Source organism: Onychomys torridus, chromosome 23 (assembly GCF_903995425.1).
Source record: "Onychomys torridus chromosome 23, mOncTor1.1, whole genome shotgun sequence".
Classification (NCBI taxonomy): Eukaryota; Metazoa; Chordata; class Mammalia; order Rodentia; family Cricetidae; genus Onychomys; species Onychomys torridus.
This window is the reverse complement of record NC_050465.1, coordinates 45,553,526-45,571,207: the sequence shown is the minus strand read 5'-3', so window position 1 is coordinate 45,571,207 and position 17,682 is coordinate 45,553,526. Positions and strand designations below refer to the sequence as shown.

The window sequence follows — 17,682 nt, the reverse complement described above, 5'->3', positions numbered from 1 at the left end:
ACAATAGTAAGTGGGGAGCCAAAAGGAAGTCGATGTGACAAAATTAACTGTTTACCTTTAGTTCAATGGGGGGAAAATCTCAGGTTTGAAGAAGTGACATTCTAATGTAGCGAGCGTGTAGAGCAACACACAAAGATAACATCTGGAGTTTGTAGGGAGGCAAGCTCCTGAGACTGTCACCTCTAAATAAATGTAGATACAAACTCGGGTTTTTTGTGTGTGTTTTCTGGCTTCCAATAGAGTTCTATCTTGCCTTTCATATTTTAATGTGTTTGACCATTGTCCGTATTTATAACTGTAGGCACAGCCTAAAACTTCATGTGAGAAGGAATTCGGGCTAGAAGGACATCATCAGTAACGATTAGCCCACTGAGAAAAACTCTAAAGACAGCAGCCAAACGATAATTGTCTACAAATAGTAAATGGCAAAAAAGGAAAGCACCCTCAGTTCAACATCTGGACCCTCTCAGCCTACAGCTGCCCCACCTCATGAACTCACGGACACCATACAGCGAGTTCTTCCTACCACTCAGCTTTTGTGCATTATGTGACCCACCATCTGAAACACCATCCCCAGATCTTTCCTTCTATCCCAGCCTGACTTTCCAGCCCTCAACACTCATCTGTAACCCACACCCTCAGGTGTAGCCCCCACAACACTTTCTCCATCATGATCTCATGTAGTGAACATTCTCTGTCCCCCGAGCGCGTGGCTCATGCACGGACTTGTCACTCAGTAAACTGGATTGTTGAACCATGCTGCTGCCTCTCCCGTTTTGTCGTACTTAGGGTTTCTACTGCTGTGATGAAACACCATGACCAAAAGCAACTTGGGGAAGACAGGCTTTATTCGGCTTACTCTTCCGGATCACAGTTCATCATCATCGAGAGCAGTCAGGGCAGGAACTCAAGCAGGGCAGGAACCCGGAGGCAGGAGCTGATGCAGAGGCCACGGAGGAGTGCTGCTTACTGGCTTGCTCTTATGGCTTGCCCAGCCTGCTCTCTTATAGAACCCAGGACCCCAGGGGAAAATACCACCCACAATTGGCTGAGCCCTCCCCTGTCAATTAGTAAGTAAGGAAATGCCGTACAGGCCTGCCTACAGCCCAGGGTTATGGAGGCATTTTCTCAACTGAGGGCCTCTCCTCTCAGATGACACCAGCTGGTGTGAGGTTGACATAAAACTTAGCCAGCACACTTTTGCTGGGGCAGTTCTTGGTGATTTTAATACCCTTTCAATAGTCTGATTTCTTGTGTTCTTTTAGTCAACCCTCTTGAAATGGCCTTTTCGAGCAGCAAGCAACTGGACCACTTTGTCATTTTCATTAACTGGACCCCCTTCATAATCTTAATTTCAAACATTCCATTCTGTGGTCACAACCCCCAATATCTCAATATGACTCTGTTACCCCAGCGTCCTTCAGTTAACTAAGCCTATATTTTCAGTTTCTCACATCCTTCATAGTTTCCTTTTTATTTAAATATACAAATATATATATATATATATATATATATATATATATATATATATATATATATATATTTTAATTCCCATATTTTCTCTGCTTCTTTTACAATCCCCTGGTAAAAAGCTCATCTTATCCAAAGCTCTAACTGCTCCAAGCCTATGTTTGACTATGGCTAAGAACAAGCGTACTACCATTTGGGCTGTTCTCCGTACTGACTCTTTATAAAGCATTCAACTCGCTTTTTGTAGAAACTACAGCCCTATATCTTTTCCCTCACTGGTTGATCTGCTGTCTCACTAATAAGCAGTGTACTAGTAAATGCCAGTAAGTGGTGTGTACAGCACAAGGAACAAACACACCGACTCTGGGCAAGCAAACAGTCAACTGAAGAGATCGGAAGTGTAGCACGTAACAGTGAGTCACCCGCCAACACGGAGTGTTCAAAGTGACCTGTGCCCGGCCTAGGCATACCACAGGTATAAATAACCTCTATGAACTCAGCCAGACAACTAAGTAGGGGAAGCTGAGAGAACATCTGCTGGTCATGTGCACAAGAAAGCTGTAGATTCTGTACAAGTACAAGGGCCTTCACCTCCTGCTCCTTTTCTTTCCAATTCTGAGAGTCTGGCCTACACTTCTGGAGTTTGTAGTAAGTCTGTTGATGAACCTATTTATTTTCTATAAGCCCGGCTATCATTCTTTTCCCACGCTACCGTGTTGCATTATCCCATCATGTCATTTCCTAGTTGATGTTGTTGCATAAATATCAAGTTACTCGATTAAGTAGCTTCTCCAGAGGTGAATTATCTTCTCTACAGAGCACGAGCCGACCACTAAGACAGCATTTCTCAACCACTTGTTTTCATTATTACTCTCCCAGTAGAGAACCTTTGGGTAGACTTATTTTTCCTAGTTGCCACCCTATAGATTTTTTAATACCACAGTTATGCTATATACTTGCTTATACATTGTACATATATCTATGCTTTATATATTAAAAAGTAATTTTTTACACATACATAATCAAATTTCACCTCTGGGGGTGATTTCTCCTCTGTTGAGAATGCGCGATTTAGATAGCCCATAGGAAGTACATCCTGCATATGGCTGTTAGCTGTGGCTGACGGGGTAGACACAGACAGGGCATGTCTTTGGAGAAGTGTCTGTGTTAGTGGTTAAGTTCTTCTCCTGATACTTCATTTCATCTCTTTTATTATCTCTTTTTATCTTGCTGTCTTTATTCGTAACAACTGAGCTCATGTTTTTCATGAAAATGATGTGTGTCCCACTACCAGACTAGTACTAAGGAGCTCATAGTTTTGAATTTTAAAGTATGATATTAAACCATTATAGCAAGCCAGCTTTTATTTTCTAATAAGCAATTTCTTTAACCTGAGAAATTAAAGTATGTGTGGGTAGTATTGTCTGGGAAAGTTGTACTATTTTTTCTTACCCCATCTTGCCTCCATCCTGTTTTGCTGTCGATAGCATATGTATTATTAACACCAGCATCATGGTTCAGATGACACCATCCAGAAGAAATATGAAGGTGGAAATGGAGGAAGGAAAGAAAGGAAGGAAGGAAGGAAGGAAGGAAGGGAGGGAGGGAGGGAGGGAAGGAGGGAGGAAGAAGGAAGGAAGGAAGGAAGGAAGGAAGGAAGGAAGGAAGGAAGGAAGGAAGGGAAGAGGCAAGGAGGAAGGAAGGAAGGAAGGGAAGAGGGAAGGAGGGAGGAAGGAAGGAAGGAAGGAAGGAAGGAAGGAAGGAAGCAAGGAAGCAAGGAAGCAAGGAAGGAAGGAAGGAGGAAGGAAGGAAGGAAGGAAGGAAGGAAGGAAGGAAGGAAGGAAGAAGACAGGGGAAAGGGAAGGGCAGGGAAGGGGAGAGGAGGTGAGGGAAGACACAGCTTCTGTCTTACATCCCAAAATTCCAAATAGCACCATGAAATGCCAATGTGATAGTAGAATATTGTTCTGTTGTATTAGAAAGGTCAGCTTGCTCCTCCAGTGATCATATCTAATACTGAGAAGTTACTTCAAGTTATATTCTTGGATCTGTAACCAGAAAAGAACAATGCTATTCTGTGGTATACCTAATAAGCATCCAGCAATAATTGCCTGACATTTGGAGTTCAGAGAGAATTCCTGATGTGCTGTGGATATCACTCTGTATAAATAAAATGCTGATTGGCCAGTAGCCAGGCAGGAAGTATAGGCGGGACAAGAGAGAAGAGAATTCTGGTCAGAGAGACCAGCCAGCCACCACCATGACAAGCGAGATGTAAGGTACTGGTAAGCCACTAACCATGTGGCAAAGTATAGATTAATAGAAATGGGCTGAATATAAGAGTAAGAGCTAGACAATAGCAGGCCTGAGTTAATGGCCAAGCAGTTTAAATAATATAAGTGTCTGTGTGTTTATTTTATAAGTGGGTTGTCGGACTAACAGGGGTTGGTGGGGGCTGGAGAGAAGGTCTCCAACTACACTGATGCTCGGGGGTTTTTTTGTTTTGTTTTATTTTCTTCAATTTTGGCTTATCCTGCTCAGCTCTCAGTGTGCAAGAATAACACTCCCCTGTACAGGTGTTCGTGGTATTAGAGCTCCAAATTATCCATGAAAAAATAGGTTTGACACACTAGATAATATCAGGACAACTGAGAGACAGTTTTAGAGGGAATCTGCTATTAGCAATTGAGCTGGGCCAGGAAGCTGAAGTGTCTAAAAGGACCATTGATTTGTGTCCCTTTCCCAGTAGAAAGTTTGCATCTTGAGTATAAAATATAAATTATTGTAGGAGAATAAGAGGGGAAGAATGATAGAAATACAAAATGCAGTTCTTGTAGGCATTCAAGCAATGCAGCAAAACCTTAGCTTTTCCTGCCATTATCATCTAACATCATCTCTTTTGATACTGCAGAACTGTACTCCTTCTTTTGGTAGAATCGGAATTTATGTACTTATAAGTTAATATATAAAATTATCAGGGTTGGGAATTTAGCTCAGTGGTAGAGCCCTTGCCTAGCAAGCACAAGGCCCTGGGTTCGATCCTCTTTGGTACTATATGCTCTGTAAGAACCAGAACCCTGTGGAGTCTGTTCCTCATCATAGCCCATGGCAAACACAGGACCTGTACCAAGGCACTTAGAAGAATTCAATACATTCATTGCGGGGAAAGACGTTTGACACTACTCTTTTCTCAATGCAAAGATACTATGAAAGTATCTGCTACTTTCTCTCATCTGTCTTGATATTTTATTAATCTTAAATCTCACCCCAGAGCTATGCTGTACTCAGCAGAGTTTACCAAGGCATGACCACCAATCTTCCGTGACTTCCAATCTACTGGGGCAGACAGACTCAAACCAAGAAATCACCATACAGCAACAGGGGAGGAACAATGTCTATGTAAGGGCAAAGAGGCAGCAACCCAACTGTCTCCTGCAGAAATCTGAGTTGTGCTTTGGCAGGCAACCATCTAAGGACGAGAGGAAATAAATCTTGAAGAACTGAATTTTTGTTTTTGTAATCACTTCATTGAAAAATGAAGCCTGTGCTGGATAATTTTGTGCCAACTTGACACAAACAGAAGTCATTTGGAAGGAGAGAACCTCACTTAAGAAAATGCTTCCATAAGATAGGGCTATAGGCAAGCTTGTAAGGCATTTTCTTAATTAGTGATCAATGGGGGAGGGCCCAGCCCATGGTGGTTGGAGCCATCCCTGGATGGTGGTCCTGTGTTCTATAAGAAAGCAGACTGAGCAAGCCATGGGGAGCAAGCCAGTAAACAGCACCCCTCCATGGCCTCTGCATCAGCTCCTGCTCCAGGTTCCTGCCCTGCTTGTGTTCCTGCCCTAGCTTCTTTCGATGACGGATTACCAGGTAGGATGTTAAGTCAAACAAACACTTTGCTCTCCCCCTTGATTTTAGTCTTGGTGTTTCATCACAGCAGTAGTAATCCTGACTAAGACAAAGTCAAACTGATTTGAGAGCTTTGTTCATCTAATTGCTTTCAGGTCTTGATTTAAGCATCATTCAGAAGTATCTCCACTGATGCCATTGTGTACACACACACACACACACACACACACTGTGGGTTAGGGAGAGCTGGGCCTTTCCTCTACACTAGGAAGGAAGCCCAGGAGACCAAAGAATGCCCCTAGTCTCTCGATTATTATCTCTCCAAAGCTTGCAACTGTTAAAAACTCCTTTGCGGTGTATTTATTTTTCTCTTTTTAACCCCAAGTTATCTCATTCTTCCATTCAACTAATAGAAAATTATTTCCCCTCTATTTTCCTTTTCTTTCCATTTTTTTTTCTCTTATCGCCCCGGGCACTGTCATTCCATAACTGGGAATGAATTGTGTCTGATGCATCCAGGGAAGAATTGACCCTGAGGACTCTACCCAAGGCTGCTTCCTCCACTCTTGCCAAGGGGCCACAAGAAGCAGGTCTATCTGGAGGCTCCTAGATTTGTTTCCCTGTGGGGTTTCTCTGGCCTCCTGTATACATAGCATCCAAAGAATTTAAGCTGAAAAAAGCAAGAGTTTCTTTTGGAGAGTAGTTAAAAGTCATGTTCTCGTGGGGGGGGGGAGGGGGGGTGGCAACAGGTCAGCATTTGCTTTCTGTGCCCCAAATTCATTCTGACCCCGTGCTTTCACTTACACAGAGGAGGGGAGTAAGGTCCTGGTTTAAGGCTTAAAGTGGTCCAGAGGTTTAAAAACAGAAACAGGAAGGACCCCTGAAAGAGGTCTCGTCCTAAGGCACCCTTAAGACTCTACAGCCGGTGGATCCTGGATTTGCTGCCTCCTCGGGCCATCTGGCAGCCAGAGAGGGATATTTTAAGTCATGGCAAAGCATGTGGCAACCTCAGAAACCACACCCTTTGAAAGTTAACTTTGTCTGCCAGCACGGGGCATGTCTGACAGGGACATGGGACAGGAAACAAGGCCTGTGTTGTGGGCTTGCCAGCCCTACAGAAACGCCGTTGACTCCTTTAAAACGTAGTGATTAGGACAACTGCCTTCGTCTTTTATGCACTAAATGTTCTAAAAGCTGGAAAAGTCGATCAAACTTGGATGTTTCCAGCTGTCCAGATGTGTCCTAGATCCGGCCTGGATGTCAGAAACAGACTTGGACTGATTTAAATGTGGAGTATTTTTTTTTCACTGTAGAAATAACTTTTCTGAATTATACGCAGTCTTTCACATGACCCTTGAAGGAAATAAGAAAATATAGTTACTGAGGAGGGATAATATTGTTTCTTACAAGTATTAGCTAAAAGTAGACAGAGCATTAAATAAAGAGTTTCAAGTTTCTCTTAATAGCTTAAGGTTTCATACACAGGGTGAGCTGGGTATGGTGGCAAATGTTTGTAATCAGGAGGCTGATGCAGGAGGATTGCTGTGAGTCTGAGGACAGTCTGGGCAGTATAACATCTTAAAGGCTAACCGGGGGCTACAGAGTAAGACCCTATTTTGGGGGAAAAAAAGCCATGAATAGAATAATTATGAAAAGAAAACATAGAGATTTTTCTTAAGTATTAGATATCTATTTTCTGTTCCAGTTGCAATACATAAAATGCTGTATCGTTAAACCAATTATAACAACTAATGGAACTGGGATGGCCTGAGGTTTCATGTTGGTTCTTATTCCAACTTCAGATAAGAATTACTCTCCATTTCTTTCTTTCTCTCTTTTTTTTTTTTCAAGGTTAGGCCATTTATTTGTTCCGCTTAAGACTTATTTTTGACTGGACTCAGCTTAGAAGGAGCAGCTAGCTCTCGGTGAGGACAGCCCACGGCTCTTGACCATCTGTTCCTGGTGTTTTTCTCTGGCTTCTTTCATTCCCTTGGCCAAAAGTTTAGCACATTCTGCAGCCTCCTCTTTACTTTGCTTAGTGCTTTGTGCCTTCGGAGCAGCACACCAGCATCTGTGTTGCAGGACACACGGAGTAACAAGCGGCCGAATCTTGGCTGCTTTGGTCCTGGGCTTCTCCCCTTCTTTAAGGCCTTTCTGACAACCTAATGGCTGATACGATCTTCCTCAAAGAGACTGAAAAGCTTTCAGGTTCTGCTAACTCTTCTGGGCCCCAACTGCTGAGGCACAGTCATTAGCATTCTGTCAGTTCAAGAATCTCCGTCTCTCTCTCTCTCTGTCTTTCTCTGTCTCTCTCTCTGTGTCTCTGTGTCTCTGTCTCTCTCTGTCTCTCTGTCTCTGTCTCTGTCTCTGTCTCTCTCTCTCTGTCTTTCTCTGTCTCTCTCTCTCTGTCTCTCCCCCCCCCCGCCCCCCCACTTTCTTTTTACAATAACCAAGTTGAGAACACTCAGATTGGCATCCACAATGCATCTTTGGACAGACTTGCACTTCCTCCCTCCAGCTCTCCTTAGTTAACAGCACATGCACTCTGCCATGGGTCAGGACACCTTGCTTCATGTGGAAACCTTGCTTGTCATTCCTACCTCTGATTCAGGCCACATAACCCACCCACTCTTCACTAAGAGCATCGTCAGTGACTTCTGTTGTCATGGGCTTTTCATAGAAAGCACAAAGTTTGTGTTCATTGTCCATTTCAATGAGTTTCTGACAGCTGGTGTCTGGGAAGGAAACCCTCAGCTTCATTTTGATGTGACTAACTGCCAAGGACGTGCCACACAAAAAAAGAACTCTTAGTTCCTTTGAATTGAAATATCTTAAATTTAAGGGAGAAATGCCCCCTTATTAGCTCTTGAGTTGACAGCAGCAGGTAGGATGTCTCTAAATGGCCCAGATTTAGTATCAGTTCTGACATTTTCTGTTCACTTTTTAAAAAGCCAAAAATTTTTGCCAAAAAATGGAAAAATGACATAGCTGTGCCTGCAACGGACAATCGATTAACCAAATCATCAGTTTTGCACTTTAGATATGTATAATTTTATTTGCTGATTAGAGATAAAATTAATTTCTCTAAGATTCCTGTGGTGTGTGTGTGTGTGTGTGTGTGTGTGTGTGTGTGTGTGTGTGTATGTTCCTGTATGTGTGCATGTGTGTGGATGTACATGGGTGTGCAGGTCAGGGATTGACAACACCTGTATGTTGTGCATGTGTGTGGGTGCACATGGGTGTGCAGGTCAGGGATTGACAGCACCTGTATGTTGTGCATGTGTGCGGGTGCACATGGGTGTGCAGGTCACAGATTGACAGCACTGTTTTCATCAATTGCTTCTCCACCTTTTTTGGACAGGGAGCTCACTGAACCTGGAGCTCACTTGATTGGGCAGCCTAGGCCTGGGCAGCAAGCCCCAGAAATCCTCCTATCTCTTCCCTCTCTTGCCCCGACTCTACCCCAGTGCTGGGATTATAAATCGTCATGCTTGTGTAGTGAGCATGTGACCAACTGAGTCATCTCCCCCCAGCTCCCAAGATTCCCCTTCTACCAACGTTCCACCTGCAGTGGCTTGAATGATAACGTTTCCCATAGGACACCCACAGTCCCTGGGTGACGGCACTATTTGAGGAGACTCAGGAGGTGTGGGTTTTTTGGATGAAGGGCTTTGAGAATGTGAAGACTCCTGCCATTTCCAGTTCACTCCCTGCTTCGTGCTTGCAGTCTAAGATGTGAGCGTTCTATTTCCTGTCTCTGCTGCCATACCTGCTACCAGCTGCCCCCATTATACTACTATGGACTCTAACCCCATAGACTGTACGCCAAAATAAACTCTTTGACCATGACCATGATCTTGGTGTTTTAGCCAAGCAATTAAAACAGTAACTAATCTGTCAGCTGCAGCTTGAAAACAACTTGGGTAGCACTAGACCAAGTGACTACCTAAATACACCACTCAGCAGCTTCTCCTTGTAGTCATCTAAGGCTCTCTGGAACCTTGTAAGCCTAGAAAATGTGGCAACTTAATTGTGTGCTTGTTTTTATTTTCACAAGGGCTAACAGTAAACCAAACAGAAAGGAGGAAATACCAAAAAATACATCTCCTGATGTTTCAAATATGGCGATAATATTCAGAGGCATAAATTTTGTACCTTGTAAAACAATGTTCTTGAATCTAGACACTTGAATGAATCACTGTAGAAGATATACAATATGAGAAAATAAACTAAGAATAAGATTGAAATGTGACTCCTCTTAGTGACAAGCTGAACCAACTTCCTTTACTATAAGTAATCTATAGGTTTCTACAAGCTACCGAGAAATAATTCACAGTGACATCTACAAAGTTAAAGCCTTTGGAAGTTTCAAGTTTTAAACTCTAATCAGCCTTGATTTCCACATTAGAAATGTACACATAGAACCAGTAGTAAAGCTAGCCATCTATCTGGTCAAAAACCAAAATTGCTTTGGCTCTTGGGTGAATCCGGGCAGAGAAATCTGAAACACAATTAGTAACTGGTGGTTGATGTTGGTTATTAACTTATCTAGACTCTCCTACGAAACAAACCTGCGGACACATCTGTGAGGGAGTTCTAGTTTGGGTTAATGAGGCAGAAAGACTCCCCCCAGCCCCAGGTGTGGGCAGCATCACTCTATGGGACTGAATAAAACAGACAAAGTGAGTTGAGACCCATTGATTCCCCACTCTACATGCTTATTACAGACAGGGCAGTAGCTGTCTCACTCTCCTGCCGCCATGGGCTCCTCACCCTCAAACTGTGAGCCAAAGTAAACTGCTCCTTCCATGTTCTTGTCTGGCATTCTACCATGTCCATCAGACAAGAACCTAACGGTAACCATTGACCTTTCGTGACACCAGACACAAAGCACGTCTCTTGGATAAGCCTCACTTCCATTTTTCGGAATTATCCACAGTTGTTTTGAGAGGAAACAATCCTTAAAATGTTCAGAAAGCACATGAAATGGAAACTTAATTCTAGGTTCAGTACAATAAGTATACGGCTCTAAACACTTTGATGGATGTGTGTGTGTCTGGTTTTGGTTGCTGTGGCAAAAAAAAAAAAAATCTGAGATCAATTTGAAGAAAGAAAGGTTCGTTTTGATTCATGATGTCAGTGGTTTTGGTCCATGGTCATTTGTCTCCATCAAATGGAGTGGAGCCTGGGTGAAGCACATGAGAATGGAGAGCATGCAGCTGAGCAAAAGCTACTTCCCCCATAGATATCCTTATCTTTCTTAAAACTATAAACACTGTCAGGCTAAGGGTCGTTCTTGAACTCACTCCCAGGGCCCTGCATTCTGTCCTCTTTAGAAGAGGATGTAAATGTATTACTTTCCTGTTGCTGTGATCAGACGCCATGACCGAAGCAACTTTCTAAAAGGCAGTGTTTCATTTGGACTTGTGGTTTCAGAGGGCTAGACTCCATGATGGTAGAGCAAAGCTATGGCAGCAGGAGTAGCTGAGGCCTCACATGGGAATCAACAAGCAGGAAGCCAGGAGCACACTGCAAATGTCTCAAGTCCTTTGGAACTTCAAAGCCACTCCCAATGACGCACCTCCTCCAACAAGACCTTGCCTCCTAATCCTTCCCAAATGGTAACACCAACTGTGCTGGTGTACTGGCCAGTCGCATGTCATCTTGGCACACAAGCTAGAGTTATCTGAAAGAAGGGAGCCTCAAAATTAAGATGCCTCAATAACATTCAGCTGTAAGAGATTTTCTTAATTAGTGACTGACAGGGGAAGGCCCAGCCTACTATGGGTGGTGCCATCCCTGGGCTCACAGTCCTGGGTTCTATAAGAAAGCAGGCTGAGCAAGTCAGGAGAAGCAAGTCAGTAAGCAGCACCCCTCCACGGCCTCTGCATCAGTTCCTGCCTCCAGGTTCCTGCCCTGTTTGAGTTGCTGTCCTGACTTCCTTTGATGATGAACAGCAATGTGGAAGTGTAAGCTGAATAAGCCCTTTCCTCCCCAACTTGCTTTTGGGTCATGGTGTTTCATCACAGCGATAGTGACCCCAAGTAAGACAGCTGGGGAGATGGCTCAGAAGGTAAAGTACTTGTACTTGTTACACAAACTTGAGGACTTGGTTTCAGATCCCTAGAACCCACATAAGAAGCCAGGTACCGCAGCATGCCTCCAACTCCAGTCACTGGTGGGGTGGGCAGACATGGGTGGATCCTGGGGCCTTTCTGGCCAGCCTGTCTAGCATAAACAGGGAGTTCCAGGTTCAGTGAGAAGCTCTGTATCAAAAACAAGGTGTAGAGCAATAAATGAAAGACATCCAGCATTGACGTCTGACCCTCACACACACCGGCACAGAAAAGCACATCTTGCATACATATGTGCATACGCAGAAATGCACCATACACACACACACACACACACACACACACACACACACACACACACACACACAAATATCTGCCAAGTCATGGATCAGCATTCACTGTGCCTAATGAGAACCTACTGAAATGGCTTCCTCGTTCTCACCTTCATTTGAGAGGGAGCATACCTGTTCAAGAGCCATGATTTCACCAGCCTCAGAAATCCTAGCCAAGAGCCTCAGGGAGGGTTAGATTGTTACTTCAGGTATGGCAAGCCTTGGCCAGTGCAGAGCCTATAGGGACATGCTAGAGCTTGTTGTTAAAGGTAATGTTAAATGTGTTTAGAAGGAAAATCTTGACGTTGGAATCCAGCAAGCGAGCTCCCAACCTCAGTTTTCTGTAACAGAGCAAAGTGATTTATTCTTTATGTAAAATAATCATCTGTTTTCTAAATCAGTGGTTCTTAAAATACAAGGTTGCAAACCCAGAAGCACCATTATTAGCTAGGAGCTCGTTAGAAATGCAGATTGCCTGCCACACCCTCCACCTGATGAAGCAGGAGTTCCAGGTGCAGGGCCCAGAAATCCTGTTAGAACAAGCCCTCCCAGGAATTCTGATGTGTGTAAGGTTTGACAACCACAGCTAGATGTGGTCTGTGAACATGGGCATTCAAATCCCGCAGGATCTTAACACATTTTCAGGCCCTAGCCTAGACCCACGGAACCAGAAATTCCTCTGTAGTGATCCCTGGGTGATTTGTATTAACATTTGAAAAGCACACTCAAGGATGAAATTGAAAAGGTAAATCTGAGTAACTAATTTAATATGGCATTCTCTTGTACTTCCCTTTATGTGTGTGTGTGTGTGTGTGTGTGTGTGTGTGTGTGTGTGTGTGTGTGTGTACCTGTGGGAATACATGCATATGGAGGTCAGAGGTCACGGTCAACACTCTGCTGTCTTCCTCAGTGGCTATCTTCCTTTTTGTTTGTTTGGGTTTTGTTTTGTCTTGAAGAAGGATTTCTTGCTGAACCCAGAACTTACAGCTCACTGACTGGCTAGAGTCAGTGGCCAGTGAATTCTAGGTATCTGTCTATTTCTACTCCCGTGGTGTTAGAGTTACAGACCCATGCCAGCATGCCTGGCTTTTACATGGGTACTGGGGATCTGATATCTTGTCTTCATGTTTACTCTTTACCAACTGAGCTATTGCATATTTTCCTTTTTTAATCTCCTCAATAACTTTGTAGATCAAGCCTGGTGGCAAACTCCATCTTACCCATAAGACACAAGGAGTATAGATAGTTGACCAAATGCCACAAAGCCAGCAAACAGGGAAGCCAGGATTTGACTCAGGCAGTTTAAATCTGAAATGCAGGCTCTTAACCATCATCTACAACAAGTAATTCTGATTGTAATTACAGCAATTTCACACACACACACACACACACACACACACACACACACACAATACAGCCTCTCTAACAACAATTCATTCATAGTAACCAATTAAGCCTTTCCCTAAAACTGAGAGCAATGTATGCATATGTTGTAGCTGAAAAAAAAAAAACATTTATAGAGGTCTATTTTATGACAGCTCTGACCTGGATGAAGCTTAGGTGCAAGGTTAATAAATACAGGTGTGCCAGAACTATTTTCTAAACCAGTGAGTAAGTGAATGATTTTATTATAATATGCTCAGTCATACAGGAACAGAAATAAGAAGCCTGTTTACATTACCGGGACCTCAGATGTTTCCTGCACATATGAACACTGAGCTAAACCCAGGGAAAGAGAAAAGGTCAGTCAGATAAAGAATGGAAAGATGGTGCCAGACCTTCTGAAGAGCAAGAGCTTCATGTGAGGAAAAACAGTCACTAGACTTCCCAAGGGAGGGCCACAGACTAACATAGATGTATATGGGCATGCATAATGGATATATACAAATAATTAAGAAATCAAGACTAGTCCCCAAAGCAACAGAAGTTCATATTTAAACCAGGCAGATTTAGATAACTTTCAAGTACGTCCTGGTGAATACTCCTGTGGATGGGTTGTAACTGAGGTCTTACTTCCCTTCCACACAGGGATGGAGACATGGGGTCTGGCCTGTTAACAGTAGCTGCCTCACTAATGGTAAAGGAACTCAAAGGAGCCAGAAGAAACAGACAAACTTCAGCCAAGAGCTTCCCTCAGCTTCAGGACCAGCTCTTGAAAGAGTCAGAGAAAATCAGGATAGAAGGGATAAATTTCTAACACCTAGGTGACCCCCCAAAAATGTCTGATACTGAGAATTCCTCATAAAGTGTCTTTCTTCTCCTCTTAGCTTTACCAGTGGGGGCAAGAGATTTCCTTGGAATTTTTATGAAGAATTATAAATTCTCTGCAATGACTTCCATATCCTCATATCTATACACATAAAAGGGAAAAATCCAGTTTCTCCCTTTTCTCCCCCTTGGCCTATATTTTGCTCCCCCTCCCCAAAAAAAAATCCAGAATTTAATAAATAAATGAAGTGACAGTGTTTAAGGAGATAGAGTTAGTTGCCTGTATCATGAAGTTGTTTCATCAAAAAAGGAACCAAACTTTTAAGGTTGTTTTTTTGTTTGGGGGTTTTTTTGTTTTTTGTTTTGTTTTGGGTTGTGTGTGTGTGTGTTTATGTGCACCTATCTGAATAACTATGCAAGTGGAAGACGACATCTAGTGCTGTTCCTCAAGTACCATCCACCTTTTTGTTTTTGAGGCAGGGTCTCTCACCAGCTTGAAACTTACCGAGAAAGCTAGGGATCCACTGGCCAGCAAGTCCCAGGGATCCACTGTTCTCCTCCCTTCCCTACGGGGATGACAAGATACCACACTCAGACTTTCTTCTGACATGAGTTCTGGGGATCAAACGCAGGCACTCCTGCTTGCTCGGCAAACAGTCTTGAGAGGGTTGAAGGAAGCATCTCAACACCCCCGCCCCCAAGCTCTTAAGTTCCTTACTAGGGCTCCCGTCTTAAAAGTGTTTTCCTTGAAGTATTTTGAAAACATCAAATGGTTCCAAAGAAAACTGATTTCATTCTGAACCCCAGTCAGGCTTGGAGGGCTTCTTTATCAATAAGATGTTCTAGAGTCCCTGGTGGGATAGAACCTGCGTCCCTTGGTTGGAAGTACAGAGACCGATGTTTCTTCTCTGTCCGGATGCCATCTTGAACTGAAGATCCTCCACGGACCTGACCCAAATGGCTAGGGTCACCGGTCAGTCAGGCGGAGATCAAAGCAGCTCTCCTTCAGAGCCCTCAGTTCCTCAGCCCGTCCTTTCAAACAACAGCTCTCTGTGCCAGGGCAGAGGGAGAAGAGGCCAGGGGTGGGCAGGGTCGGGGGTGGCCACTCACTTCCTGCCAAGAGGACATGGAAGCAACTCAAGAATGTTCAACAGCCTGTTTACCCTTAGACCTTTCAACCACATTTAGCATCTCCAGTCACAAAATAGTAATATATTGCTTAGATGTTTTAGAAAAGCATCTTTCAAAAGCTAACTAAAGCGTGTTGGAACTACCTTAAACAAAACCAATAGAGGAATTAGAAACCTAATTTCTTAAAAGACAAAAAAAAAAAAAAAACCAGAAAATTTAAATCCCTTATTAAACCAATTGAAAATAATTTATTAATGTTTTCATTGTTTTTATTGACATTGATTTTTATACAATATGTTCTGTTATGATTTCCCTGCCCTCATCTCCTCCCAGATCCTCCCTATCTCTCCATGTAGGGAAGAAGAGCCAGCCAAAGAAATACATCCCGACCCTGAAACCAGAACCAAAAGCTTAAAAAGGGCCAGTGAAAGAAACACACTTTGGCCCTGATCAACTCGGGACAAAAACCAACCAATCCCTGAGCAGGAAAACCAACCAATCCCTGAAACACAAAATCCAGCCAATCGCTGAGCTTGTCCAAGCTCAGGGATTGAAATCCAACCAATTCCCACCCTGGAAATCTTCACCCTAGAGAAATTCTGCCCCTACGAAGCCTTTTAAGTCCTGTACCTGTTCACTTGGGAGCTGCCTTTTTCCACCTTGACAGAGGCAGCCTCCCTCCTGGATTTTTCCCTCCCAATAAATCTCTTGAATGAGGTTTGGGTGAAGACCCCCTTTGGTGGAATGGAGTGGAGCAGAGAAGTAACAATTTTTGCCAGAGCCGAATAGAGCAAGACTGTAACACTTTTACTGGGGAAACCTTCCACCCGTGGAGCAGAGTTGTTACATGGGGGAAATCTTTCCCTGGAGTAGGGTTGTAAACTGACAAGATTATGGTGACTTTGTGGTGTTCCTTGGCTCCCAACTGCCAAGATACCTTTCCGTCTGAGCTGTGCTGCTTATACCCCCTCATCCATCTCCATGTCTTCTTTCTCTCACTTTAGAAAACAAACAGGTTAAAAAAAGAAAAAAAAAAAAACAGTAGCTGGGTGGTGGCCGCGCGCACACCTTTAATCCCAGCACTCGGGAGGGATCTCTGTGAGTTCAAGCCCAGCCTGATCCACAAAGCGAGTTCCAGGAAAGGCGCAAAACTACATAGAGAAACCCTGTCTCGAAAAATAAAAAACAAAAAAACAACCAAAAAAAAAAAACCCAAACATACATTAAAGAAGGAAAAACAAAAAGTGTAAGAAACACACACACACAGAGAAAGAGACTCATGCCCCCACGGAAAAACCAGAACAACACAAAACCATTTCTTTGAGCACAATGGAGACTGGCTGTGTCCCATCATGGTTCAGGTGGATGCTCCTCCTATTTCCCAGATCAGAAGTTTTACAGCTTCTCCCAACCCCGAAGCAAGCCCTGTGTTGTAGACTCTCAATTTCACTTTCTCCTGCTTCTCCTGGGAGCAGTTCTTGTTCCATCCTCACCCCTACCAGTATACCTACACAGATGCTCACATCATATCAATGTTTTCTCTTAGCCGTCAGCTATTCATCTCCTCCTTTTCTTCCTCCACTTCATTAATCCCAATTTAGTCCTTGAAATTTGGCTTCAAACTCTATAACTGTATACAGACTAAAACATTAGTTTCTCAAAGACGCTAACGTCTTAACAATCAGACTCACCAGCCTCTTTTAGTACTCCATCCCAGCAGCCTGCCTTCCTACTTCAAAGGATCCTCATCTTATTCTCGGGTTCGTTCTTTCTTCTGTTTCTTGCCTTTGACTCTGATGTTCCCTTTCTCCCTGTCCCTCTTGAAGGCTCTGTTTTCCTTTCTTGTCCTAATACCTAAGATACTATGCCTTGATCTACCAGTGGGCTTATCATCCTGGGTCTTGTTCATTAGAAGATTCTTTGAAAGCAAAAGGTCCCTAAACACATTAGTTCTAACCCAAGCTCTAGGTCCACGTTTCTGCCGTCTACTGGAGACCTCTAACTACATACATCACAAATGCAAGCTTCATATCAAGCTATTCCTCTCCTGGACACCAGAAGAAAAGTCTAGAGATCATCTTTAGTTATCTCCTCCTTCCCAACTCCTACAATGGAATTATAAGTATGCACCAACTGTCATGTCGTTACTGATTAGGAACTTTAGAGTGCAGTAATTGCATTTTATTATTATTATATCCCCTACAGCCATTAGCCAAAAAATACAAAGTAGACACTTGCAAATTGTATAGCATATCTCTAAATCCCTCATTTATAAATTATGTATAGTGTATGTAATAATTCATTATATGTACAGAAGCTCTGCATTTTCTAAATCCTTTTCAAGTACACTTACATACTACATGTATAGACATATATTTTGCACAGCAGATACTAAACATAATAAATACTTTTATGTTTAAATGTAAGAAATATTAATTTGCACAGCACATACTAAACCTATTTCTATAGATTTCTAAACATATGTTCCGATATGTTTAGTATCTGCTGTGCAATATAATATTTCTTACTCACTGCCTAAACACCCCTTCTTTAAGCTTGGCCAAGTTAATTCTCATGCCCAAAAGAATAGTAAAAATAATTTTCTCCCACAAAAT

The 17,682-nt window shown here is 43.0% G+C and overlaps 1 pseudogene; it reads right to left on the bottom strand.

The window, feature by feature from the left end:
- Positions 1-7,203: 7,203 nt before the first annotated feature.
- Positions 7,204-8,082, bottom strand: LOC118572941 (annotated as a pseudogene).
- Positions 8,083-17,682: the final 9,600 nt, after the last annotated feature.